General features: G+C 44.6%; 1 protein-coding gene and 1 pseudogene across 8 annotated transcripts in view; one reads left to right on the top strand and one right to left on the bottom strand.

Annotated features, from left to right (window-relative positions):
- LOC138813131 (large ribosomal subunit protein uL23 pseudogene) overlaps window positions 1-20,126 on the bottom strand; it is a 70,105-nt pseudogene extending 49,979 nt beyond the window's left edge.
- Myh10 (myosin heavy chain 10) overlaps window positions 19,517-27,401 on the top strand; it is a 148,534-nt gene continuing 140,649 nt past the window's right edge. For 4 of the 8 annotated variants that reach the window (XM_070001413.1, XM_070001418.1, XM_070001416.1 and 1 more), the window contains exon 1: window positions 20,028-20,138. The gene's annotated coding sequence lies outside the window, so the exon portion shown is untranslated. Of the gene's footprint in view, window positions 20,139-27,401 lie in introns of all 8 variants that reach the window. The other 4 variants (XM_070001420.1, XM_070001419.1, XM_070001414.1 and 1 more) reach the window with 3 other exon arrangements.

The raw sequence follows: 27,401 nt of genomic DNA on the forward strand, positions 1-27,401 counted from the left end.
TTACTGGGAAAAAAAATTGTCCTATTAAACTTTCCACACACAAAAAAGAAAAAGAAAAAAGAAATTTCCCACATTCTAATCAGATTGTGTTTTTTGTTGTTGAGAGCCTGGGTTCTGTCCCTGGACTTTTTTGCTCAAGGCTAGCACTCTGCCACTTTGAGCCACAGCTCCACTTCTACTTTTCTGGTGACTTATTTGGAGATAAGAGTCTCATAGACTTTCTGCCTGGGCTAGCTTTGAACCGTCATCTCCAGATCTCAGCCTCCTGAGCACCTGCCTCAGATTGTCTTTTTATGGTAATGTTCAATACATTTCTCCATCCATCCTCTTGCTTTGGTTTAAAAGTTCCCAGTCAGAACTCTTGTTGAAATTTAAGCCCCGTTATGAGATAATAACAGGGAGGAAACAATCCAAGTATAGTGTTGTAGGTAAGAACTTTGAGAGTTATTAAGGTTAAATGAAGCCATCAGGGTAGAATCCTACACCAGGAGGATTATGTATTTATGAATTTGGTTTGTTATTCCTTGATTTGTTTGAACAATGTTCAAGAGGAAGTGTACTCATTACCTCACTCATGTAACTGTAACCCTCTGTATAGTATCTTTACAATAAAAAAAATTAAAAAAAAAAAAGAGATACCATCTCACCATGTTGCCCAGGCTTCCCTGCAATTCATGATCTTCCTGCCTCAGCCTTCCAACCAAAGCAACTTGGACTACAGACAAACACCACCACACTTGTTTCAGTACTGTGGTTTTAGAAGAAGATGAAGAGACCTGGGCTAGTATGGTCAGTGTGATGCCTCATGCCACCTTGGGTCACTGGAGAGTTTGTACTATCAAAAGGGATCTTACCAGATGTAGCTGCCCACTTTTGAACTTCCTAACGTTCAGAACCATGAGATGACTCAAACATTTTTTTTCCTTATAAATTTCCCAGCCAAAATGGGGTTAGATACATCTATATATTCTTGGTATGTAGGCAGCAGATTCAGAAGCTCAGTCAGATTGAGGTTTGATTTTTTTCTTAACAAAAATAGCACAGGCAGACTGTGCATTGCCACCAGGAGTCCTGTGTTAGCTTCATTTTCTTTCTTATTGTATTAGCATTCATCGGTGATTTGTGTCTAGATTCAGTATTTTCAGGGGGATCTGAAAATACTCATCTCCAAAAATGATGAAAATCCAATTCTATCATTTCCTTTTTACATCTCAGCTGCAAAAAAATCTATAAAGAGAAACTTCTCCCTCATCAGTGATTTGACTGTGCTGAGACACAGATAGGAAAGGAAAGATAAGTGGTCGGGGTTTTTTGGTTGTATTTGTGGTTTTTTATTGTTGTTATTGTTGGGTTTTGTTGGGTTTTGCCTTTATTTACTGATTTTCAAGATTATGAGATTGCTTCCTGGCCCTCCTCAGTCTTTTTGTTGTTGTTGCTTTTATTATTAAAATGCACTTATACACATTTAGTTTGTTTCAATTCACTGCTGTTTATTATCATTATGATACTGAAATTGTGTCTCCACCTTTGGCCAGAGGGAGCCTCTTCAGGTTAGTTAGTCCTTTTATCACAGCTCAGTAGTTTTTTTTTTTTTTTTGGTCCGGTCGTGGAGTCTGAACTCTGGGCCTGGGCGCTGTCCCTCAGCTCTTCAGCTCAAGGCTAGTGCTCCACCACTTGAGCCACAGCACCACTTCCAGCTTTTTCTGCTTATGTGGTGCTGAGGAATCGAACCCAGGGCCTCATGCATGCAAGGCAAGCGCTCTACCACTGAGCCACCTTCCCAGCCCCAGCTCAGTAGTTTTTAATATCTTGTTTCCCTTGTTTTCTCTTATGACAAGCTCTGCCAATACACTCTGTGTATTTCCTGCCCCACACTTGGGCTCAGCCATTTCTTCAAGAGTCCCACTTTCAATAGTAGGAAAGTCATATTTGTAGACCACAATTCATAGCCAATAAGGACACTCATTATCCTGGGGTGGACAATGCTCATTATTTCTAATCCTTTCAGTAAACGGAGTTAGGACAATAGAACTAAGAAATTTATTTTTAATGACAAAGCATTAGTGCCAACTCATATGGAAACTTCCACTGCAAATCCAATACTACAAAGTCTCTCTCTCTCTCTTTCTCTTTCTCCCCCTCCCCCCAGGGCTTCAACTTATATCTTCTTATTTGGTTTTTCATTCAAAGATGACACTCTATCACTTGAGCCACAACTCCACCATTTGTCTTCCCTGGCTAGGTTCAAAGCAAGACCTTAAGATCTCAGCCTCCTGAGTAGGATTACAGGTGTGAGCCCCTACCCCCCAACAATTTCATCTGTCTTGTATACATACCTTATTCCTCCTCCAAGGAAGATTCTGGTTCTCAGGAGTAAAATAATATCACTGGAGTGGAATAGAATCATTCATTTACTTTATTATAAAGCATATGCCTGATACTCTCAGCATAACACTAATGAGAACTAAAAATGAGTCTGGGTCATAATTTCCTTTGTTCCTCTTTTGCTTCTTTTTTTGAGAGTTATTTTTATTCTTAGTATATATTCCACCAGAAATATGCACTGAAGTATCTAGGTTTTAAAGTTACTCGAACTCATTTTATCATTACGAGGTAATGTGTCAAATTGCATAAGAAGTTACATTTATTTCCCAACTCAATATAGATTTTTAGTGATGACTTCTTTTTAAAAAATTGGATTTTGTTATAATTATATAAAATATTGACATGGTTCCAAAGTCATACCTACGAAATGAAGTTTGTTTGTTTTTTTTTTGGGGGGGGGGTCTGGTCGTGGGGCCTGAACTCTGGGCCTGGTCTCTGTCCCTCAGCTCTTCAGCTCAAGGCTAGCACTCTACCATTTGAGCCACAGTGCCACTTCCGGCTTTTTTTCTTTTGGCTTATGTGGTGCTGGGGAATCAAACCCAGGGCCTCATGCATGCAAGGCAAGCGCTCTACCACTGAGCCACCTTCCCAGCCCCCAAAACGAAGTTTTTTGAGAAACTAGAATAACCAGGTGCTGGTGGCTCACTCCTGTAATCTTAGCTACTCAGGAGGCTGAGATCTGAGGAGCAAGATTTGAAGCCAGCCCAGGGAATAAAGTCTGTGAAATACTTATCTCCAATTAAGCACCAAAGGCCAGAAGCAGTGCTGTGGCTCAACTGGTAGAGTACCAATCTTGAGTAGAAAAGCTAAGATAGAGTTCTTGGGCCTTGAGTTCAAGCCCCAGTACTGCCATACATACAGAGGGGGGGGGGGAGGGAAAGGAGGAAAGGAAGGAAGGAAGGAAAGAAGGAAGGAAGGAAGGAAGGAAGGAAGGAAGGAAGGAAGGAAGGAAGGAAGGAAGGAAGGAAGGAAGACAGGGAGGGAGGGAGGGAGGGAGGGAGGGAGGGAAGAAGGGAGGGAGGGAGGGAAAAAGGGAAGGAGGGAGAGAGGGAGGGAGGAAGGGAGAAGCTAGCATGGTAGCTTATATTTGTAATCCTAGCTACTCAGGAGACTGACATTTGAGGATCGCAGTTCAAAACCAGCTATGACCTTCAAGCTATGTGAACAAGTTAGATATGAAACCTAAATGAATTTCATGTTTAGACTTGGGTCCTACCCAGAAGATAATTCATTATGTGTCAGAAGACATTCCAAAAGAAAAATCTGAAATCTAAAACACACCTAGTTCTAAGCATTTCTTTTTTTTTTTTTTTTTAGCATTTACTTTATTATTATAGAGGTGATACACCAAGGGATTACATTTACATGGTAATGAGTCCAATTCCTTTCTTTCGTACAGTGTCATCTGTTCCCTCACCCTCTCCAATTCCCTCCCTCCCAGCTCTACCCATGAGTTCACTTTCATCCATGTCCAGTGCATTCCACTGCTACACTTTTTCATGCTTTGTCCCTCTCTCTCACTTTCCTACAGATATGCATATGAATGCACTGTATATAAGGTAAGGAATACAGAGTCAAGAAAAAAATTTAAAGTCTTTTGTTCCCATATCTTTGGAGGTCCTTTCAGTATGCATATTATTTTATATACAGATGAAGCAGCACTTAGGCATTGCACCTTTGTGATTCTTTCCTAAGACTATCCTCTCTCGGTCTTACTATAGGTAAATATCTAGAATCCTGTATAATTTGTCATATCCCAGTACATTCTAGATCAAATTTCCACATATTAGAGAGAATATGTGCTGTTTGTCTCTCTGATCTTAGCTTGCCTCACTTAACATGATTTGTTCTAGTTCCATCTATTTCCCCCTAAGCATTTCTGACAAGAGATCCCCAACCTCTACTGCAATAAACAGAAAGTGTCCCTTTACCCCAAATTCACATGTTGAAATCCTACCCCCCAATATGATAGTATCAAGATATGGAGCTTCCTAAATACTTGACCTACATACATGAGCTCCTCGTGATTAGATCATGAGGACCTAATAAATAAATATGGCTCTTATAAAAGGACCCCAGAGAGCTTTCTTACCCCTCCTTCTTCTTCTTCTTTTTTTCCAGTACTAGGGCCTGAGCACTGTCTATAGCTTTTTCACTTAAGGTCAGCACTCTTACCACTTGAGCTATGGCTCTGCTTCCAGATTTTTGGTGGTCAATTAGAGATAAGAGTCTCACAGACTCTCCTGTGAAGGCTGACTTCCAACCACAATCCTCAGATCGCAGCTTCCTGAGTAGTAAGGATTGCAGGCATGAACCACAGGTATCTATCTCTTTCTCTCTTTTTTCCAGGTAAGGATACAAGGGGAAATCTGCAGAAGCTGATTCGGCTCTCACCCTGGTCTTGAACTTCCAACCTTCAGATATGTAAGAAATAAATTTGTGTCATGTAAGAGCCACCCAATCTCTAGTATTTTATTGAACAGAGTCTGAGCATACTAAGACAATCATCTACCAGATAGGGATATTAGAGGATGCCACAAAAGATTCCACATAAAATGTTAGTTCAGCTCCTGAAATATAGAAATGTTAAATAAGTGTTAGTTATTATCATGATATAATTTTTAAGAATGCTTGCTGAGGGACTGGGTGCAAGAGTAGACCAAGGGATATATGACAAGCAGAAAGGCAATGATCTTGGTAGTAACCATCAAAGCTGTTGAGAACCAGAGCAAGCTGGGTGCCCGTGGCTCATGCCCATAATCCTAACTTCTTAGGAGGCTAAGGTCTGAGGATTACTGTTCAAACCAGAGTCTTGTGCAGGAAAGTCCCTGAGGCTCTTATCGCCAATGAGCCAGCAGAAAATCGGAAGTGGTGTTGTAGCTCAAAGTGGTAGAGCACTAGCCTTGAGCAGAAAAGCTCAGGGACAGCGCCCAGGCCCTGAGTTCAAACAAAAAAGGAGCCAGACAAGCTCAATGTCCTATGCTCTCCAGCTGTGAGACACGACTATCCGCCTGCCTGGATCCACAGCTGTCTAGCAAGAGCCAGTGTGGAGCTGGCACATGGATTCCTTGGCTGTGTTCTCGGATAATTATAACTAAGGAATTTAGCTTATTTTGGGTGAAATCCCTGGAAGTCCAAGTCCAGATCTCAGACTGGGCAACATAGCCACATTTTCCAATGAGTAACTCCCTCCAATATAACTGTTGGCAAATGATGTTCTAAGTCTATGAGAGAAAAGCTGCCATCATCGGAGGTAAATAGTCAGGGTCCTGCGTGGGGTGGACCACATCTGTGAGGGCAGGGGTATTTTGAAAGCTTGACTTCATTTGAAAACATGTGTTTGCACATTCCTTTGATCCGATGCAGCTTTTCCATTCCCAACTTAGCAACTTGAACGTGTCCCTGAAATTAAAGATGTTCTAGGAAGACAGATAGAGATACTTTTAATAGACCTTGACAAGGTGTTTTGGGGAGGAACTCTTCTGTCTCTGAGTCAACTTTTCAGAGATAACTCAGAGCCAGCTTCTAGTTCTGACTCAGGAGGCAAAACTAGGGAGGAGGCCACAGAAAGTACTAGAATGATAATTTACCTGTGTGCCTGGGACTGAGCTCAACAGTCGCTTGTACTGTGACCCTGACACGAAGCAAATGGAGATGTAAAAAAGTTTAAGTGACTTGCCCAAGGCAGGGAGCCATCATCTGCATCTCAGCTGAGATTCCAAAGCATCTCTATTTAGAGACAATGCTAGATGTGCTTAGGATAGTACCTGCTTTATCACATGAACCAAAGAGCCTCCCTGTCTGACTGGGGCCTGGAGAGAGTTCAGACATGTTCACAGGCTGGCAACCACTGCAGGGAAGACAAGGGAACTAGACATCTCTGTGATATATAAGTAGACACCATGAGAGAAGAGTGGGCAGCTTTCTATTTATACTTTCTCCAGACCTCTACATTTGGTTCTTACCAGCATAATATTCCGTGTCTAGTATATCTGGATTTGACGCATGCTCATGTCCCTGAACTCTTGCCCATCTCTCCTCAACACCTCACCAAAACAGCATCATTGTCTGAATTGTAGAGGCTCTGCTGAGATCCCTGTATGATTGTCACAGATTATAGCAGAAGGCTTCACGCCTGGTAGGTGCACCAGAAAGCAGTTGCAGTTGAACTGTTTACATGTAATCCTAGCTCCTTAGAAAGCGGAGTCAGGAGGACCTCGAGGTATTGATTCAAGGCCAGCTCTAGAATATACTCCTTCACAAGCGGTAGCTAAGTGCAATGGGAGGGTGGCCTGTCATCCTAGCTATGTGAGAGGATAAAATAGGGAGGATCAAATATCCACACCAGCCAAGAGGAGGGCTGGGATAGTTAAAAACAACAACAACAACAACTCCATCTCTAAGGAAGAAACTGGGTATGGAAGCAGATGTCTGTCATCCCAGCTATAGGGGATTGCAGTCCCAAACAAAAAGTGAGATCTTATTTCAAAAGTACAGGTGCAAAGAGGGGGCAGGTGGCATGTTCAGCAGCCGAGCATGAGGCCCTTAATTTAAATACCAGTACCTTGGAACTGGAGGTATGGCTCAAGTGGTAGAGTGCCAGCCAGAAGTAAAAAAGGTCAAGTAAGAATGTGAGGCCTTCAGTCCAAGCCCTAGTATTAGTACAGACAAACAAACAAACAAACAGCAATTTAAAAAAAACACGGAGGAGGTGGTGGAGGTGGTGGAGGAGGTCTTAGAAGAAACTAAGATTTCAGAAGCAGGTGAAACTTTGCAGTCTGCAGCTGCACCTGTAGTCCCATCAGAGAAGTCTGTTGAAAGAGAAGAAGACCAGGCCCCTCAGTTAGAAGGCGATGATGTTTCTGCAGAGCCTGAGACTCAAGCAATGTCCATACCAGTTCTACTGACCAGTCATGAAAAAGGCTTAGAGAGAGAGGGAAGCGGTCCCCAAACAGGGCAGGCAGCAGATGGAGGTGATGAGCAGGTTAGTTGGCAGGAAGACCTAGCCAGTGTGTCTTCTGAGGGAGATCTTAAGGCTGAACTTGAGTCTGAGAGCAGTAAGATCATCCAAAACGTAATTCAGACAGCAGTTGACCAGTTCACCCAGAAGGAAGAGACAGCCGTGGACATGATTACCTCTGATTCACAGACATAGGCTTTGTCCCTGCGAGCAGAAGAAGCAGCTGAAGAGCAGGCCCCTGTCCAGGATGAAACCCAAACCCTTGCAGCCCACGAGGAGTCTGAGCCAACTACAGTGGGACCGGCACTTTCCAAAGATATGAGTGAAATGTCCGAAAAGATCTTGACAATTGACATGGAAAGTTCTGGTGTCGGTGGCCAGCAGCTTGACGAGGTGGTCCCTCCATCAGAGGCGGATGGAGATAGGAGCAGGGCAAAGGCTGTGTCTGACGAAGGTCTCCATGAGTTAAGAGAGAGAATAGAAAAGCCACCATCGGAACCCAAAGAAAACAAGAAAGGAGATGCACACCTGGAAGCCCAAATCTCAGCCCCGGCAGATGCTGAGGTCTCTGGAGGCTTAACCAAAGAGTCCTCCGATACCAATGGACCAAAAGTCACAGAGGAGGAGCCTGCCCAGGCCTTTTCCAGGAAGGGAAAGGGCACAGTGAATCTGATAAGGAGATCAGATCCCCCAAAGAAGAGGAGATGCAAAAACCAGAGAGAGAGCCAGCAAAATCTGAACTTACAGAATACTAAGACAGTGGGGAAACCCATTGTACATTTACCAAGACCAGAATGTGAAGACAAGTAGCAGAAGAAAATGCTGCTGAGACTCAAGACCATTAGTTCAGAACTTTGAGAAATGGAGAGCAGGGCCATCCTCCATCGCCCCTGACAATCCTGAGGCTTCATCAGGAGCTTACAGCTGTCTAACATTTCTTGTTTTCCAAGACCATCTCCTCTTTCCCCTTGATAGCATTTCATAGTTCTGATGTAAGGGGCTCAGTTCTTAACCTAGAACAATACCTAGCTCTACTTCTCAAACTGGAGTATTGTGCTTTATGTCTTTATGCGTATATTTTAAGTCATCCTCCTTCCATATCATCCATTGTATATTTTTTGCCTCCATGTTTCACATGTGCCCTAGAGCGCAGACCTTTTGTATCCCATGATACACAACAGGCACGTAGCTATGGGGAAGCCTGGGGAACGCACCAGGCTTCACTTACCGTCCACACAAACACAGCTTCCAGGAAATTACATTCCTGACGAGAAGGTACAATTCTTTTTTTTTTTTTTTTGGATTTCTTTTTTTTTTTTTTTTATTGTAAAGATACTATACAGAGGGTTACAGTTACATGAGTGAGGTAATGAGTACACTTCCACTTCCTCTTGAACATTGTTACCCCCTCCATTGTTTTCCCCCTACCATCCCCTCCCTCCCTCCCTTCCCCAAGGTTCTTTTTTTTTTTTTTTTTGATTGTGATTAAGTGATTACTTAATTTCCGGAAATTCACAGTATTGTGGAATAATGATGCTCATTTAAAGTCACAAGTTCATTCTAACTTTCCTGGAGCAAATTGTCTATCACAGTCTGTAATATATAACGGTGCTCATATGTTATATACCATATATGTGATCAGCAGCATGGGGATATTTAGTAGTGGTTCAACCAGATGAGTGGGAGTTCTTTGTTTCTTAAGTCCTGTTAGTTTTGTCATATCACCTAACATTTTGGATTCATCATCCACTTATCAGGGAGACCATGTACTGTTTGTCTCTTCGTTCTTGGCTTACCTCGCTCAACATGATTCCTTCTAGCTCCATCCATTTCCCTGCAAATGCCATTATTTTGTCATTTCTAATGGCTGCATAGTATTCCATTGTGTATAGATACCACAATTTTTGGATCCATTCATCTGTGGTGGGGCATCTAGGTTGTTTCCATATCCTAGCTATTGCGAACAGTGCTGCAATAAACATGGAGGTGCACGTGTCCTTGTATATTGGTTCCTGTTGTTCAGGGTAGATGCCTAGAAGTGGTATGACTGGGTCGTAAGGGAGGTCAATCTTTAGCTTTCTAAGGACCCTCCAGACTGCTTTCCAAAGTGGTTGTATGAGTGTACATTCCCACCAGCAGTGTAATAGCGTTCCTCGTTCTCCACATCCCCTCCAGCATTTGTCGTTGGCTGATTTGTGGATGTGGGACATTCTGACTGGGGTAAGGTGGTATCTCAGGGTTGTCTTTATTTGCATTTCGAGAAGGTACAATTCTTATTTCCAACATTCACTAATGCTTAGATCCATGCCTCTGAAATTTCTTTTATGCAGTGAGCTGGAAAAAAAATAAAATGCATTTTAAACATACAGAATAATTCTTTTAGTTACTGTGAATTTCCCCCCTCCCCCTTTCTAGTCTAGCAAAGGTTGAAAAGTTTGTTTTCAATGGCAAGATAAATGTCTTCTCTGAGATGGTGTTACGGTGGCTTGAACAGACGAGTGTGCTAATTCTTACCTTAGCGGCCCAGTGCAACATTTTTCATGTCATACAGAAAGAACTGACTTTGTATATTTTTGATTCTACTCTTGTAGTCTAGACTGGATCTACATGTGGCGCAGCAAGTCCTTTCTTTATAGATGCTATTTTGGTAGACGTGGCTGGTGTCTTGTGTTCTTATGTCCTTCTTGCCGAACATAATGTTGCACATTATGTTCATTTGGATAAACTGTGATTGGACAACTGATTTAAATGAAATATTTGCTTCTCTTAGAAGAAAATAAAACACAAGCTGGGGGCTGGGGGCTCACGCCTATAATCCTAGCTACTCAGGAGACTGAGATTTGAGGATCGAAGCTGGCCCAGGCAGGAAAGTCCGTGAGACTTTTATCTCCAATTAACCACAAGAAAACTGGAAGTGGCGCTGTGGCTCAAGTGGTAGAGCTCTCACCTTGAGCTCAGGGACAGTGCCCAGGCCCAGAGTTCAAGCCCCATGACTGACGAAACAAAAACAAAATCCTAATAACCCATCAGCACTATAGGAAGCAAGGAAGGAAGGGAGGGAGAGAAGGAGGGAAAGGAAACAAATATGTGATGGATAATGATGACACACAGAGAGCTTGGATGGGGTGAGCAGGAGCTCTCTGTCCTAATTTGCTAGAGGTCAAGTTTCCAGCTCAAGTTCATTTGCCCAATGAAGACTTGGTAGCTTCGAAGACCCTTCCATCCAGAAAGGTCTGGATTCTGTGTGATGCCTGAATGCCCATCTGAAGGGTGACCTTAGCCTCTCGAGCCCCCTTGAAAAATCCAGGCTCTAGTCTACTGCCTTCTAGCTAACTTTCATAACCTGGTTATGCAAAATAATGTTATTCATGGGCTTGCTATCCACATTTTCTATAGGAGGAAGCCAGGAAAACTCCTTTTATGAGTACATTTAAGGACAAAATAAGAAAGCTCTTCCCTGCATAGCCAAGAAACTTGGAGTACAAGGATGGAGAAATGAGGGCCTTGGATAGTGGGACTCTGTGGTATTTGCCTTAATAAGAGCCCCAGTAAGGCCAGATGCAAAAGCAGGGAGAGAGTTTAACTTTACCAAGAGATCTCAGTCTTTAATTCCAGAGCATCTATAAGATGGCATTTCCCCTGCCATGTATAATGTTTGCTGCACTATGAGGTCAAGAATCAAGGGGTTGCTAGGTGTGATGGCTTACACCTGTAACCCAGCTACTCAGGAAGCAGAGATACAGGGGATCATGGCTTCAAACCAGCCTAGGCAAAAAAACAGCAAGATTCCATCTCAAGCAACAAAGTGGGCATTGTGATTCATGCTTATGATCACAATTCTGGGTGAAGTATGGATAGAAGGCAATCCAAGGCCAGACTGAATTAAAAAATGGTCTGCTCCCTGCCTGAATGGTTCAAGTAGTAGAGCGACAGCCAGTGAGAGAAAGCATCAGATACTGAGTTCAAGTCCTGGTTTCAGACCACCCAAAAAGCCATTCTGGGGGAGTGCTTTAAAGCTAACTGGATATTACTGAGAAGACTTTCTAGGAGCTAGTGCTAGGTCAAGTTTTTGTGCATATTGTTGGATTTAATACTTAAATCCACCTTCCTAAATCCATGCTGTCGTTAGTGCCCTTTTACAGATAAGGAAGCTAGACCATGAGAGCTCATCTCATTTGTACCTGGTCATCTAGTTGTAAGCAGAGAAGGCAAGCTGGAGAGGGAGTGGTCAACTAACTGTGACTGATAACAATTAATTGGCTAATTCCAAATAATAGGCAGATAAACTTTGGCATGTTCCTAGCACAAAGAAAAGAAATATGTCTGGAGTTGGAGCCTTAGCTCAATAGAAGCATGTGCTTAGTAGCATTCACAAAGTCCTAGGTTCAATCCTTAGCCCTCCATATACACAAAAAAGATCTATGTTTGAGTTGATGGGCCAATTACTATTCATTTCATTATATATATATATATATATATATATATATATATATATATATATGTCACACACACTCATAAGAGTACTGCTGTGGCCGGGCGCTGGTGGCTCACGCCTGTAATCCTAGCTACTCAGGAGGCTGAGATCTGAGGATCGCGGTTCAAAGCCAGCCCAGGCAGGAGAGACCGTGAGACTCCTATCTCAAATAAACCACCAGAAAACCGGAAGTGGCGCTGTAGCTCAAGTGGTAGAGCGCTCGCCTTGAGCTGAAGAGCTGAGGGACAGCTCCCAGGCCCAGAGTTCAAGCCCCACGACCGACACAAAAAAAAAAAAAAAAAGAGTACTGCTGTGTTTAAATTAAAAGCAAAAACACTAAATTATTTCAAGAATGACTGATTGAAATGGGCATGATGGAGCATGTCTAAAGTCCCGGCAACTCAAGAAGAGGAGGTAGGAGAATTGTGGTCCAAAGCTAGCCTGAGCAAAAAGCGATCCTATTCACCTATCCAGTCATTCTACCATTCATCCTTCCATCTCTCTATCCAGTTAACATTTTTTTGAGCATCTGCTATGTGTTGAGTACGAAATTGACTCCTAAGAATACAAGCTATCCTGACAGGAATACATAGTTTAACCCTGCGCTCCTCTGTCTGGTTACCATTAGCCACATATAGCTATGGATTATCTAAAGGGTGAGTAGTCTAAATCAACGTGTGCTATACATCTAATACACATATTGGATTTTAAACATTTAGAATGATTTAAAAAGAATGCGAACTATCCTTTTTTTTTTTTTGAGTCATGGGGCCTGAACTCTGGGCCTGGGTACTGTCCCTCAGCTCTTCAGCTCAAGGGTAGTGCTCTACCACTTGAGCCACAGCGCCACTTCCGGCTTTTTTCTTTTTGCTTATGTGGTGCTGAGGAATCGAACCCAGGGCCTCAGGCATGCAAGGCAAGCACTCTACCACTGAGCCACCTTCCCAGCCCCTGAATTATCTTATTAATGATTTTATTTACCCATTGAAACATAATATTATGCATATTTTTGGTTAGCTATAATTAAAATAATATGAATTATGCATTTTCCCTTTTAAAGGTGGTAACTATAATTTGTGTATGTGTGTGTGTGTGTGTGTGTGTGTGTGTGTGTGCGCGCACGCGCGCGCTTGTGCTGATAGCAGGGCTTAAACTCAGGACTTGGGTGCTGTACCTTAGGTTTTTCCCTCAAGACTGGTGATCTACCAGTTGAACCACTGTCCTACCTCCAGCTTTTTGGTGATTAATAGGAGATAAGAGTCTCACTGATTTTCCTGCCCATGCTGCCTCAAACCACAATCTTCAACTCTCAGCCTCCTGATTAACTAGGATTTCAGGTGTGAGCCACCATCTAACCCTAGGAAAATTTTGAATTGTCTATTTGGTTTGCATTGTTAGCTCAATCCCCGTACACCACCCCTGCAACCCCCCACCCCCCGCCCCACACATACACACTGGCCAGTGTTGTTCTTGAAGGAGGATACAGGAATGGAAAAGAACAAGGTATGTTTGTGAATGTGTTTTCAGTCCAAGAGGCCATGATAAGAAAGAAAAAGGGAATCAATGTGTAATGTGTCATGCATTGTTCTAGGAACTATAAATATCTTCAAGCAGGGATTTTAGTATCTTCACACATTGGTGTGGCACTTTAAATATCTCATGTGCCCCTGGTAACAGCAATCCCCACAGTGTGACTCTGTCTCTCAGCCTGCCAACTTCTTCTTAGCTCCATTCTATCATCTCCCAGCTGGACTATTTGCTACCACACCCCCTCCCAATTCCCTTCAAACCACTTTCCACATTATGACCAGAATGTTCTTTCTGAAACACAAACCTGATTGTGGTACTTCTTAAATTAAAATTCCCCCACAGTTCCCATTGCCCTTCACCTAAAATCTGAATTCGGTTTTCTAATGTCCAAGTATGGTCTGCTCCCTACCTCAGTTCCAGAACTTGTCTCCTCCCTTTGATTAACATCTTATTCTTCAGATTATATTTTTTATATTAATTTCTCTAAGAAGAATTTCTGGAACTCCCAAGCCCCTCACTGCCACTCTGTGGGTTATGTGTCTTTCTTACTTGATATTGGATCCTGGTATGCTTCCATAGTGTAGCATTTGTCATGCTCTAATGGTTAATCTTGGTTGTCAACTTGATTGGGTTGAGAGGTGCCTAGGAACTTGGTAAAGCATATTGTGCTAGGTGTGTATATAAGGGTGTGCCTATGAGACAACGGACACACTGAACAGCCACAGAGGGGAAGGACCTCCCCTAAATGTGAACAGTGCCATCCTATAGGCTGGGTGTCTCAAGAGAATAAAAATGGAGGGAAAGAAAGCCAGCCAACATGTGCAGCCAGGCAACACATGCAAGCTCCACGCATCCATTTGCTGATACCTCCACCTGTGGATCTCAAACCCCAGATTCTTCAGCTTTTCAGCATGGAATGACTCTCCAGGGAGATGCCAGGACTTTGGCCTTTGACTGGGGGGGGGGGGTGCATCCTTGGTCTTCTTGTCCTGAGTCTTCTGGCTAATTAAATGGAGCTGCTACCATGTTTTCTGACTCTTCCAATTATAAATGGCCATTGTTGGGCTATCCAGTCTCCAATGATGTCACTCCAATAAATCCCCTTTTATGATTATAGATGTAATATAAAATACCAATATACACATACCTAGTCTACTGATTCTATTCTAGAGAGCCCTGACTAATAGTCCGCATGTTGTATTGCATTCTTACAAACGTTTCATATCAGTAGCCTCTATGGCAAGCTGCTAAAAGTTACAGATCTCTCCAGAACAACAACAAAAAGTACACAATAAATTTCACACATGATTTCAGAATCTATACAATCTAGTAGATTTCCATCTGTTTCTAATAAAAAAAACTTGTTTTACTATAATTATCTATGAATTTATTTTTATTTCCCTCCAAATTGTACAGTCCTTGACAATAGGAACCATATCTGTGATATTGTTGACATATCTTCAGCACTTGGCATAGGACCTAACCACAAAAGGTACTCAGTGAGCATTTGTCATAAAATATGATCAACTTTTAATCTTTTCCTTTTCCTTTTATTTTTCCCTCTCCTCTCTTCATTTTTCCCTTCCCTTCCTCTCTCCTCTCCTTTCCTCCTTTCCCCTTTTTGCAAACTTGAGTGTTGGGGATGGCCTTGTGCATTCTAAAGACTCATGCTGGTACTAAGCTTATACCTTCAGTCCTAGTTTTTCTAAATCAAATAAACTCAGACTTAGCCAGACCTCCCATAATTGGTGGGAAATTATCAATGGATACTTTTCAGAACTCTCTTCTTGTGGGTTTTCCCAGAACTCTAAATAACCTAAGAAAATTCTGGAAATCTTCTTCTCACTCAGCTCTTTGAAGTCTATTTTTTGCCATTCTTCCTCGGTTTCAAGATACCCTTTGAGCCTAGCTCTTTCACCAGTTAGTCAGGTAATATTGCCTGGGGCAGCCCCAGAGACAGTCATTTCAGAAGTCCTTGCCCCAGGGATCCATCAGTTCCAGAATCCAAGGTCAAAGGGCAGCCCAGCCTGCACTTCTCACAGATAAGCCCTGCCCCCCAACTCCCTCCAGCTCCACTACCATTACTGAAACAACCCTTAACCTGAAAAATAATCCTTCTCTCTGAGATGATCTACAGGACCTCCTCCCAATAAGTGTCACAAGGACTAAAACCTCAAATTAATACCTGGATGTAGCTCAGTGATAGGGCACTTTAGTAGCTCTGGGTTCCATCCCAGCAATGAACAAAACAAAACAATACGAAAATAACGTCAATGCATAAATAAGTTCAGCTTTAAAAGCTCCCCGGGGGTGGGGTGGGGGGCTGGTGACTGAGGCATCCTGAGGAGCAAGTTCTTTTCCTCAAAATGAGTAGCAGCTAAGGAACCAACCAGTGTATTCCTGGAATTTCCAGATTATCCAACTTGTTTTTTTAAGGGAAGCTGGGTTTTTATGTGCTAGTTCTTCTTTCTTTAAAAGTACTTTACTGGGGTCTACTTGCAGAGTTATATACAATTCGCAGCATAACCATTCAATGATTTGTTTAAAGTAAATTTACCCAAGTTTGTAGAACCATCACAATAAATCAGTTTTAGAGCATTTTTTTCGCATCCTAATTAGATCCCACATGTACATTTATGGCAGATTCCTGTGCTATCCCTTCCTCCCTAACCCCAGGCGCCACAGGCAACTACCAATCTACTTTCTGTCTCTAGTTTTGCCTTTTATGGGGATCTCATGTAGACAGGATGGCTCAAAAGATTTGGTCCCTTGTGTCTGGTTTCTCTCACTGAGCATGTTTTCAAGGTTCATTCGGTTATTCGTTCCTTTTTATTGCTGATGGTATTGTGCACCAACCATCCACTTATCAACTGATGGACATTCAGCTTGATTTCATCTTGATGCTGCCATCATTTCTATGCCTGTCTTTCTGTCCACATAGGTTTTGCTTTTCATTTCTTTTCTTTAATTTTTTTCTTCTCTTTTTGAAAAGGTAGATACCTGAAGGTAGACTTGTGGGATCATTGGATAAATTATAGTTAAAAACCTACAATAACCAGATATGGTAGTGCTTTCCTGTAACTCCACACTTGGAAGGCTGAGGTAGGAGGATAGAGAGTTCAATGCCAACCTGAGCTACATAATAGGAACCTGTCTTAAGCAATAGCACCAACAAGCATAAAGTATACTTTTTTTTTGGGGGGGGGCAGTCTTGAAGCTGGAACTCAGGGCCTGTGTGTTGTCTCTGAGCTTCTGTGCTCAAGGCTAGTACTCTACCACTTGAGCCACAGCTCCACTCCAGATTTTGGGTGGTTAATTAAAGATAAGAGTCTCATGTCTGGCCAGGTTTTTTCAACCATGATCCTCAGATCTCAGCTTCATAAGTAGCCAGGGTTACAGGCAAGAGACACTGGTGCCAGGTTTCTTTTTTTGATCATAGTTATTCTTGTAGGTGAAGTAGGATCCCAGTGTGATTTTGATGGGCACTTCTCCAGTAACTAATGGTGTTAAGAAGCTCTTAATTTGTAATGATGGAATTCACTCAAATAAGAAAAAAAAAATTGTGGCCAAGCATATGGAACAAAGCAAGTTCCTGAGCCGGAATTGTCCTGAAGGAACAATTTGGGACTTCTGACCTACACCCTAAAAAACAGCATCTGTGAACTTTTGCTTGCATGTGCGTGCGTGCGTGTGTGCATGTGTGCATGTGTATCTCTGTGTGTGTCTGTGAATGCAGTCTACCTTACCAGTGTAAAAAAATACCAAAACCAACAAATACTATGAAAAGCACTGAAAGGATTTCACTTTTTGTAGTAAACTTGTACCCTAGAAAAGATCATTTCCAATCTCTGTTCCCAATGTCACATTTTTATTCAATAAATCACCATGTTACCTATTTATTGAAAGTGTCTTTAAAGTGCTTATTTGTATCTAGTTTCTTTTTAGAGATGAGGTTATCTGTCAAAGGTTGAATATCTAGGAAATGCTCCAGTTAGATTCACAACCAAGTCTGTCTAACACTAAAGCCGGTTTTCTTTAACAAAATCACAGCATATCCTGGCTAGGAGCTAGATGTCTGGATCAAGGGAGAAGGAGGAAGTAAAGAGATTTCAAGACTGGTTTCCTTCATGTGTTATGTGGTGGGAATGAGGTCAAGGGAAGGGAGGGAAGACAAATGAAGAGAGGAAGGGGGAGCAATTGCAGTCATAACATTCAATGTACATGGGTGAAAATGGAACCAGGTAAATTAAGGGGATGGTGAGGTTTGGAAAGATGGGAAGAATACTGGAAAGTGTGACACTGATCAAGATGCATTGTACTCATAAACTGACATTGAAGCCCTTTTGTACAACTACTGAAAGATCATAAAAAAAAAAAAAGACTGGTTACCTTAACAGAACAAGGGGTCTTGGCAAGAGAATATGGATGGTGGAAGGATGTATAGTAAGAAGAAAATAGGTCTGGGACCTTTTGCAGTTACTCCTTTCCAGGCAGACACGCCTGTGAACAGTGGAAGGCATGGTTCCAAAGAGAGAAGTTCTAGAAATATACTTTGGGGGCTACTTTTTCTTATTGATTTCTCATCAAAGACTAATCTTTGTGAGGTTTTCTTCTAGTGACTTTCCTGCTTTCTTCTTCGGATTGTCCATTGAGTTTGTATGGAAATTATGGGAAAATTTTAAAATCACGAGTAAATGGAACCAGTGTCTTTACAAGGCTATGCCTGGATGCTCCAAGCATGAAGTCTTTTATTTAGAAAGATTTTCACTAAGGCAGGATGCCAGGGCTCTTACCTATTATTCTAGCTACTTAGGAGGCTGAGATGTGAAGGCTGAGGTTCCAAGGCAACTCAGGCAGGAAAGTACATGAGACTTTTATCTTCAATTAACCACCAAAAAGCTGGAAATAGAGTTGTGGTCCAGAGTTCAAGCCCCAAGTACTGGCGTGCACACGTGCACACACACACATACACACACAACTTCATTTGACTAAGACTCAGGCTTTAGAGATATGTTCTCTAAATATATCGATAATTTTATTCATATTTTGTAGAGTTAACCATTACTCCCTGTGCAGACCATACTACTAAGGGCAGAACTCTTCATATGGCCAAATCACAAGTCATCTAGACAAGTAACAGCCACTCGGGCTGCAGGTGGGATTGGGGACCAGATGCACCATGACAAAGAACAATACAGAGCCTTATTGGAACTTCCTCAGGAAGAACTACACTCAGCTGCCTGGAAGCTTTCTCTTTATCACTTCCTGCTCCCCCCTTTTTTTAATTCACTTTTTATCAGACTAGACATTTCCACCATATATATTACAACACACCCAGATAGCCAACACAAAATAACTACATTTTGCTGCGACATTTTATTTGAAAAGATTTTCTTAATATCATCCAGTTTTGGTAAGAAGGAGTTCACTCTGTTCTCAAGACCTGAACTTTTATTATATTCCTACACGGGTAATTAAGCAAGAGTTGTGTTGTAGTCGACTAGATTGCGCCGATATTTCATTAAATATTTATTTACTCCGATTTTCTGATTTTCTTATTTTGGAATCTTTTTTTTTTTTTTTAATCCCCTTCCCTCTCCCAAGGTCAAGACGTTTTCTAAGGTCCTGGAACAGCTCACAGGCCCCAAGGGATCTGACAACACCGGATCTGATCATCTAGAACAGTCCTCAAAGCCCCTCTTACATAGGACACTCCACTTCAATGAATGAATGGATGGATGGATGGATGGATGGATGAACGAACGCATGAATATCCCCAAATGTTCTCTCCAAGGCCTAGTTTGCTTCTTCTGGAATCTCAGCCTTGCCCAGAGGCTGGGCAGGGAGGCTCCTCCCCTCGCCAACCCCAAATTTCGGCAGCCAAAGGAAGGTGTGCCGCGTCTGGCCAGTAGGACAGCGTCAGACTGGGGGTAGGGAGCGGGGTCCGAGGGGCAAGCCGAGCAGCGCGAAGCCAGGCCGCGGCGCAGGGGCGGAGCGGCACCGCTCCCCCGCTGCAGGTGAGCGGCGCAGCCCCGGCCTCTCCCCCCACCCCATCCCACCCCCCCCCCCGCCCTGCAGCCCGGGGTGACGTCAGGCCTCTGGACCGCGTTCCGGCCCCGCCCCTGCGGGCAGCCGCCGAGGGCCCACGACACCGCGGTGGAAGCCGGAGTCCCGTTGCGGGACACGCCGAGGGGCCCGCCAGGCATTGGAGGAGGCTTGCAGCCAAGGCCCCACGTTAGAGCGAGGCGCGTCCAGTCCGAGCTGGGGGCGTACCTGCCTCACCGCCCGCACTCGCCGGGTTTGCGCAGCGCGCGGGCAGCTGCAGAATCCGCACCCCCTTGGCCTCGCGGGATCACCGGGCGCCCAGCCAGCCTCAGCTGTCCATCTCCACCCGAACCAGCCAATGGCCTGCCACGGCCTCGGCCGCACCTCCCGGAATCTCTGACGGACGTGAGAGCTAGCCTATGAGATGGAGGGTTTGAGAGCTTAGGCCGGCAGTGGAAGCCAATGAGCATCACTCCAGGTGGGTGGAGGGAGCACGACTCTGAAGGTAGCTTCGCTCGGGTTGCTAACGTCTTCCCTTGGAGATGGGCGCGCAAACCGACCAGTGGGTCTGGGGGCGGCGGTGATGGGCGTGGAGCTGGCCCAATGAGGGTGGGAGTGGGTGGGGCAGCCGCAAGCAGCAGTGCTAAAGGAGCCCGGCGGAGGCAGCGGTGGGTTTGGGACAGAGGCGCCGGATCTGTGGTCGCGGCTGGGGACGTGCGCCGGCGCCACCATCTTCGGCTGAAGGTGAGAGGTGCGGCTACCCGGGTCCATGTGCTGCGGCCTGGGGAGCTGGGACGGGGCGTGAGGGTACAGAAGGGTCCCGGGCTGGTTGGGACCTGGGGACTCCAGAACGCCGGAACCGAACCCAAGCGGGGAAAGGTCGAGTGGGGTCTAGGAGGGTTTGTGCTTGGGGGGACCTTGGGTGAGGGGACCTAGGGTCCTGGCGAGCCGGGGGCCTGGGGTGCAAGGCCCCAGTGAGTGGAGATGGGGAGACCTCAGGAGGGGCAGGGAATGTGGTTCTTGAGAGAGAGGGACTCCCCCCCCCGGAGGGATCCGGACTGGGGTGTAAGGGAGGGCGAGTCCGGGGAGGGGGTGGGGGGGCTGAGGATGGAGATCTGGGGGTGCAGATGTAGGGGCCAGCTCCTTGGTGGTTGAGGTTCCTGGAGATGTGCAGTTGGCGGGGGGATGAGGGAGGGGGACTCAGCACCCCGTTCAGGGTCCTGGGGTGTGCCTCAAGTCTGTGCCTGCCTCTCAGGAGGGCGATCGCGTCCTGACGAATGATCCGGGTATGGGGGGGGCGGAAGGGGGGGCGCCGGACGGGAAGGGTGGCCCCTGGGTGGGTGGGTTAGGCCCGGCGGGGCTCCCCGGGAGCTCTAGAGGGGTTCGCCGAGGGCGCGGAACGCGGGGCCGCCAGACCTGTAGGGTGGAGGAACGCGAGCGCCGGGGGGTCAGCGCGGCCCGGGGAAGCGCGCGGCGGGCGGGCGGGCGCGCGGGGCTCCGGGGCCGGCCGGCGGCACGGCGAGGGGTCGCACTCTGCGGGGGCCCGGAGGACGGGAGGGAGGGGCGGGATGCCGCGCGCGACCCGAGGGCCGCCGGGCCCCCGCCGTAGACGGGAGTGGACGCCCGGAGAGGCCGGGAAGGTCTCTTGAGGGTGTCGAGGCGGGAAATGTGGCGGGGGCGCGCAGCAGCGGGGAGGGAGGGGGCCCTGGAGGTGGGGGTGTGGGGGGGGGGTCAGCTCTCGCCTCGGGATCCCTTTATTGTGTAAGTGATCTGGCGGTGGCTTGCCGCAGAGTCGCTGCGTGCCTTCCGCAGTTAGGATCTCACACTGATCCCCGGAAAATCAGACTGGGATTGGGATCTAGAGGAAGTTGAAGCTACGGAGTCCCCCGGCTTTGGCGGGGGCTTTGTGGGCCTGTGGTGGGTGGATGCGGCCCAGGGACCGGGAAGGCCCCCAGCCAGGCCTTGCCTGGGAACTGGGGCCTTCAGGAGGTGTCGGTTCGGCGGGTCTGAGCAGGGCTGGTGCGGTTCGGGCAAGGTGGCCTCTACCGACGACCGTTATCTCTGTTTCTTGGGGCCTCTGCAGCTCCCTCCAAGATCACTGCGGTGGATGGGCGGTGGGGGGGGGGGACCGGGGTGGGGTGGGGTAGGGGAAAGCAGGCGGGGTAGATCCAGACTGCGGATGAAACAAAGACTGCTGTTCCCGAGTAATCATAAAATACTATTAAATAGAATACTTGGGCTTTACGGAGATTTTTGCCTTTTTAAAAATTATCACGGTGAATGCTGAGAGTGAGGATTCTTTAGAGTCAGGTTTAATTAGCCCTGATAGGATCTTACTCTGGAAAAAAACTTTATAATCTATTCATTGTTTTATCTCCATTAATCTGCCTGTATTATTATTCTAGTCCCAGGCTTTTGATGTTTTTAAGTATGCCCTGTCTGTCTTGGGTTCTGGAAAAGTGGCCATTTTATGCATCTCCTTACTTCTGCATCTTAAATTCAGTTCTTTCCCTGTCCTTATCGGGAGAAAGCATATGGTGTAATTGTGCAATATAGCACAAGCTTTTGCAGCAAAATGATGTGACCTGTGAGTGCTTGGCCGCTTATTTGGGCTCCTTAGGGAAATCATTTCAGTGAAGAGACTGGCTACAAGGTGAGATGGAGGAAATTTTGAAGGGCGCATTGCAGGGTGAAAGATTATATCCCTCAGCAGTTTAGTACTTTGTTATCACACAGGAGGAATTAAAATTCTTGGTTTGGGATTCAAGATTGAGAAATATTTTACACAGTGTGAAGATGTTAATTGGGAGATGATAGGAGCCATACATTCAGATTTGTGCCCTTTTGCTGTCACTTGTGATTGTTTGCTTAAGACAGAGTTTTGATAAATTAACAGACTTGCACAGCCCTGGAATGTCAGTGACCTCAGTGGTGGCTAACATTACACAAACCGGGCCAGTCCTGTTTTAGTTCATCAGTTTTTAAAGGATGCTCTAAAGTGCATAACCTGTGCATTGTTATTATTGTCATTATTATTATTACTTATTGTCATTATTATTATTACTATTGCCAGCCCTGGGGCTTGAACCCAGGATCTGGACACAGTCCCTGAGCCTCTCTGTGTTCAAGGCTAGCACTCTACCACTTGAGCCACAGCACCACTTCTGGCTTTCTCTGTTCATGTGGTACTGAGGAATCAAACCTAGGAACCTAGGGTTTCATGCATGCTAGGCAAGCACTCTACCACTAAGTCAAATTCCCAGCCCCTGTGCATTATTTTTGTTTGCTTTTGTCAATAAAGCTATTTATGAAATTGAATTGTTCCCCTCTGTCCATGTCTACATTGGGTCCTGGTTGGGGGGAGGGTACAGTGGGCATTTTACTGGGAGTAAAAAATGACCTGGGGAATAGAGCCCCAGGAGTATGTCTAAAACGTTTTGGAAATGGAAACTTGAGCACTGTTAGGGGCTAATTCATACACTGATCAATGATTTATCTGTAATTAGGCAGTTATTTCAAATGACATGAAGATAAAGCTCCAGATTATCTTCATGTCCACTACAAAGAGGTTACTATTCTTTTTTTTTCCTCCCCTAAATAAAGGCATTTTTTTCCCCTTTAAAATACATATCCTTTGCCAGGTTGCTAAATCTATGCCTTTAGCCAAGTCAAGTCTAAGTCTGCCCTGTAGACATAATTTTTATTTGGCAAACATAATATATAGCCATATTACATGCCCTTCACAATTTCCTCCCTCTCTCACCTTCCATCATTGTAGCCTACATTCTGGACCTGAATCCTGGGCTCAGTCCCAGCTCTGCTACTTGGTGATGTGAGCTTGGTGGGCTGTTTGTCTTTCTGATGTCCGTCCAGTAAAATGGAGATGGCGTTGGTACTTACCTTATAGCACTCTTGTGAGGATTAAAACTTAATATGTGCAGTTACTTAGAATAGGGTCTGTTTGTAATTAGGGATATATAACAACAACACTTGCTATTTTAAAAAATTGTGTTAATAACTTTTCAGCAAGGCAAAACATTTTGGGAGTGGTTCATGTTAAATACCATCTTAACTCAGATCAGATACCAAATGTGCAACCAAGTGAAAAAACAATACAGTGTTTTTGACAATCACAAGTAAAGGGTTAAACTGATCCAGGCATCTCCAGTGACCTCATGAACTCTGAATTAAACAAAACGGGCATCTACTACCTACTAAATAAGCTCAGTGGTGCAGTGCTAGGTAGGGCAAGGAGACTGTTAGAGGCACAGAGCATAATGTTAGGAGCAGGAAAGGATTAAATTGCCAGATTGACCTGAAAAGAACCTCTGAGAGGGTGGCATTTGGGTCAGGAGTGGAAGGAATAGTAGGTTATTAGTTGTGGAGAAGTTGAAGCTCACAGTGAGACTGGGGACTATTTACTTATGACTGATCAATAGTTGGGATCTCCTGTGAAGTACCAGAGACTAAGCTGAGTGCTCCAGTCTCCAGTGCCTTGCTTGAGAAGCCCAAAAGTAACAGCCAATGAATTAAAAACAGGGACTGGCTTTAGTGGTAGAACACCAGCTCTGAGCAAGATTGTTGACAAGAACTTCAAGTCTTAAGTTCAAGCATCAGTAGTGATGCATAAATAGATAGATAGATAGATAGATAGATAGATAGATAGATAGATAGATAGATAGATAGATAGATACGTAGATGTAATTTTATCCCACAAAATTGGGAGCACATTGTAATTATAATTTTATGATCTATTTTTTTAATGGGGAATGACAAACCTTTCTGTACCTAGAAAAAGTACTAGTAAATTTTGGTAAAATGATAAAATAACTAAAAAGAAATATAATTTGCATTTTTAGACCCGCTGTAGAAATGACCTGTTCCAATAAAATAATTTTTTCTAATTATAGCCACCTACTAAATTGAAGCGTGCTTTTACATACCCAAGGTAAATTAAGGAAGTGCACAACGCCAGACATTTTGGTAGCACACCTGTAATCCCTTAGAAAGGCTAAGGCAAGGGGATCACGGCTTTAACACCAGCCTGGGCAACATAGTGAGACCTTGTCTCTAAAAAGGGGTGGGGAGGGGAAGAAAGGGAGATAGAAATATATGTGTTCATACCTATTGGCTGCAAAGTAATATTGGCTATGTGCTGTATAAGCTATAACTTTATTCTGAATAAGGGTAAGAATAATTTACTATCATATTTGTTATGGTTGAATATTTTTTGCTAGGGATTGAACCTCAGAACTTTGAGCTACACAGACACTCTACCACTTGAGCCACGCCTCCAGCTTCCATTGGTTATTCTGAGGGTGTTAACTTGTTCCCTGGGCCAGCCTGAACTGTGATCCTCCTTCTTATGCGTCCCTGTGTGGCTATGGATGACAGGCACAGTTTGCTAATTTCAGCCTCCCAGGTGTCAAGTACTACAGGCTTAAGCCACTACTCCTAGCTGTTTTTTTATTTTACTAGATTCTGTACTTCCTCAAAAAGGAGGAGTGTGTTGTTCTTAAGTTCACCTAGTGATTCTCATGCTACCTTTAACCCAGTGTAGAAAGCCTCCTTCATAGTCTAATAGGCCCAGTTGCTAGAGGTAGTGGTGGGCTTTGGAAACCCTACTACTGAATGTATGTATAGGCACAAATATTTCCTACATTGCCCTCTCCCTCCCCATGTTGGTGCCTAAGAAGTAAAATCAGCCAGGTGCTGGTGGCTCATGACTGTAATCCTAACTACTCAGGAGGCTGAGATCTGGAATCATGATTCAAAGCCAGCCTGGGCAAGGAAATTTATGAGAATCTTATCTCCAGTTAACCACCAAAAAGCTGGAGGTAGAACTGTAGCTCAAGTGGTAGAGCACTAGCCACTAGCCTTGAACACAAAAACTCGGGGGACACTACACAGGCCCTGACTTCAAGCCCCAGGATCAACACGCACATGTATACAATGTGTGTACACACACACACACACACACACACACACACACACACACACACACACACACACACACACACACACACACACACACACACACACACTGAAGTAAAATCATTTTGTTATAAAATACGTTAGCAGTTTTATTTACAGAAGTCTTTTTTTTTTTTTTTGGTCCGGTTGTGGGGCCTGAACTCTGGGCCTGAGCACTGTCCCTCAGCTCTTCAGCTCAAGGCCAGTGCTCTACCACTTGAGCCACAGCGCCACTTCCGGCCTTTTTCTTTTTGCTTATGTGGTGCTGAGGAATCGAACCCAGGGCCTCAGGCATGCAAGGCAAGCGCTCTACCACTGAGCCAACTTCCCAGCCCCTACAGAAGTCTTAATGGGTCACATATTTGGTGATTTTTTTTTTGAGGGCGAGTCCATTTGAGTTTGTGATTTTTGTTTGATCCATGTTTATAACCTTTAAACTTGAGAACATTTTTTAAAAGATCATGTAATGAATGAGTTTAGAACCTTGCCTTTCAACCTCTTTTATTGGAGGGGGCGGAGGTGTTGGTTTGATTTTTTTTTTTTTTTTTTGTAGTGCTGAGATTTGAACTGGGATTTGAACTGGCAAGAGCTCTACCACTCAAGCCATTCCTTCAGCCCAGGTTTTTGCTTGTGGATTTGCCTAGGCTATTTTCAAACTGGGATCCTCCAGGTCTCAGCTTTGAAGCCTCCCATCTCCTGGATAAATAGGATTATAGGTATGAGTCACTGGCACGGCTCAACACCTTTCTTTCCTTCCTTCCTTCCTTCCTTCCTTCCTTCCTTCCTTCCTTCCTTCCTTCCTTCCTTCCTTCCTTTCTTTCTTTCGTCTTTTTGTTTTGTTTTGTTTTGTTTTAATGCTGGTCCTGGGGCTTGAATTCCGGGCACGAGTACTGTCTCTGAGCTTTTGTGCTCAAGGCTAGTCTTCAATCAATTGAGCCATAGCTCCACTTCCAGCTTTTTGGTGGTTAGTTGGAGATAAGAATTTCATGGATTGGCTGGGAAGGTGACTCAGTGGTAGAGCACTTGCCTTGCATGCCTGAGGCCCTGGGTTCTATTCCTCAGCACCACATAAGAAAAAAAGCCGGAAGTGGTGCTATGGCTCCAGTGGTAGAGCGCGAGCCTTGAGCTGAAGAGCTGAGGGACAGCGCCCAGGCCCAGAGTTCAGGCCCCACGACTGGACCTCTCCCCCCTCCAAAAAAAAAAAAAAAAAAAGAATTTCATGGACTTTCCTGCCCAGGCTGGCTTGGAACCATGATCCTCAGATTTCTGCCTCCTGAGTAGCTAGGATTACAGGTGTGAGCCACTGGTGCCTGGCACTACCAACCCTCCCTCCGCCCTCTTTTATAGCCAACATACTTGGTAGAAACAATGTCTCACCATGACAGTGAGAGAGCTGTGGAACAGTGGTTGTCAAGGGTGGCCTATGGTTAACAGCATCTGGGAATTAGTTCAAAATACAGATTCTATATGTTCACAAGCCTTCCTGGTCCTATTCATGCCACAATTTGAGACCCACTACTCTAGAGCATTACACTGTAGAGGCAAGATCAGGGTAGTGGAGTGAATTTACTGATGATGGATAGAATGTTGCTGTGGAAGCTGGATGAGGCCAGCAGCCATGGGATGGGCATAGAGGCCTTAGAAGGCTGATCGTAAAAGTCAAGTTACACTTGCCTTCGGTGGCCCTAATGTGATGCATGGAAAAGCTATAGGGGGGCTGATTTGAGGCATTTATGAGGGGAGCACAGGACCTGTTGTCTGAAGGTGGACTGGGAGGCATATTTTAGACCTGATTCTTTATTCCCTGGCAGGCATCATGTGTTTTTGTAGCTAAAGCATGTGGTAACCCTAATTCCAATCCCAGCTCCATGGACCCTTTATTACTCATCTTTGTTTTCTTTTCTGCTTTTCTCCTTTCCCTTCTTAACTCCCTGTTTAATTTGTGGTGAGTGTGATAGAGAAGATGGAGAGGAGAAAGAGGTCACCCTAGAACTTTGCTTTTCTGCTTCTGCCTGCTTCTCAGCTCTCAGTAAC

This window comes from Dipodomys merriami, unplaced genomic scaffold (assembly GCF_024711535.1).
Source record: "Dipodomys merriami isolate MVZ:Mamm:240054 unplaced genomic scaffold, mDipMer1.0.p SCAF_59, whole genome shotgun sequence".
Taxonomy (NCBI): domain Eukaryota; kingdom Metazoa; phylum Chordata; class Mammalia; order Rodentia; family Heteromyidae; genus Dipodomys; species Dipodomys merriami.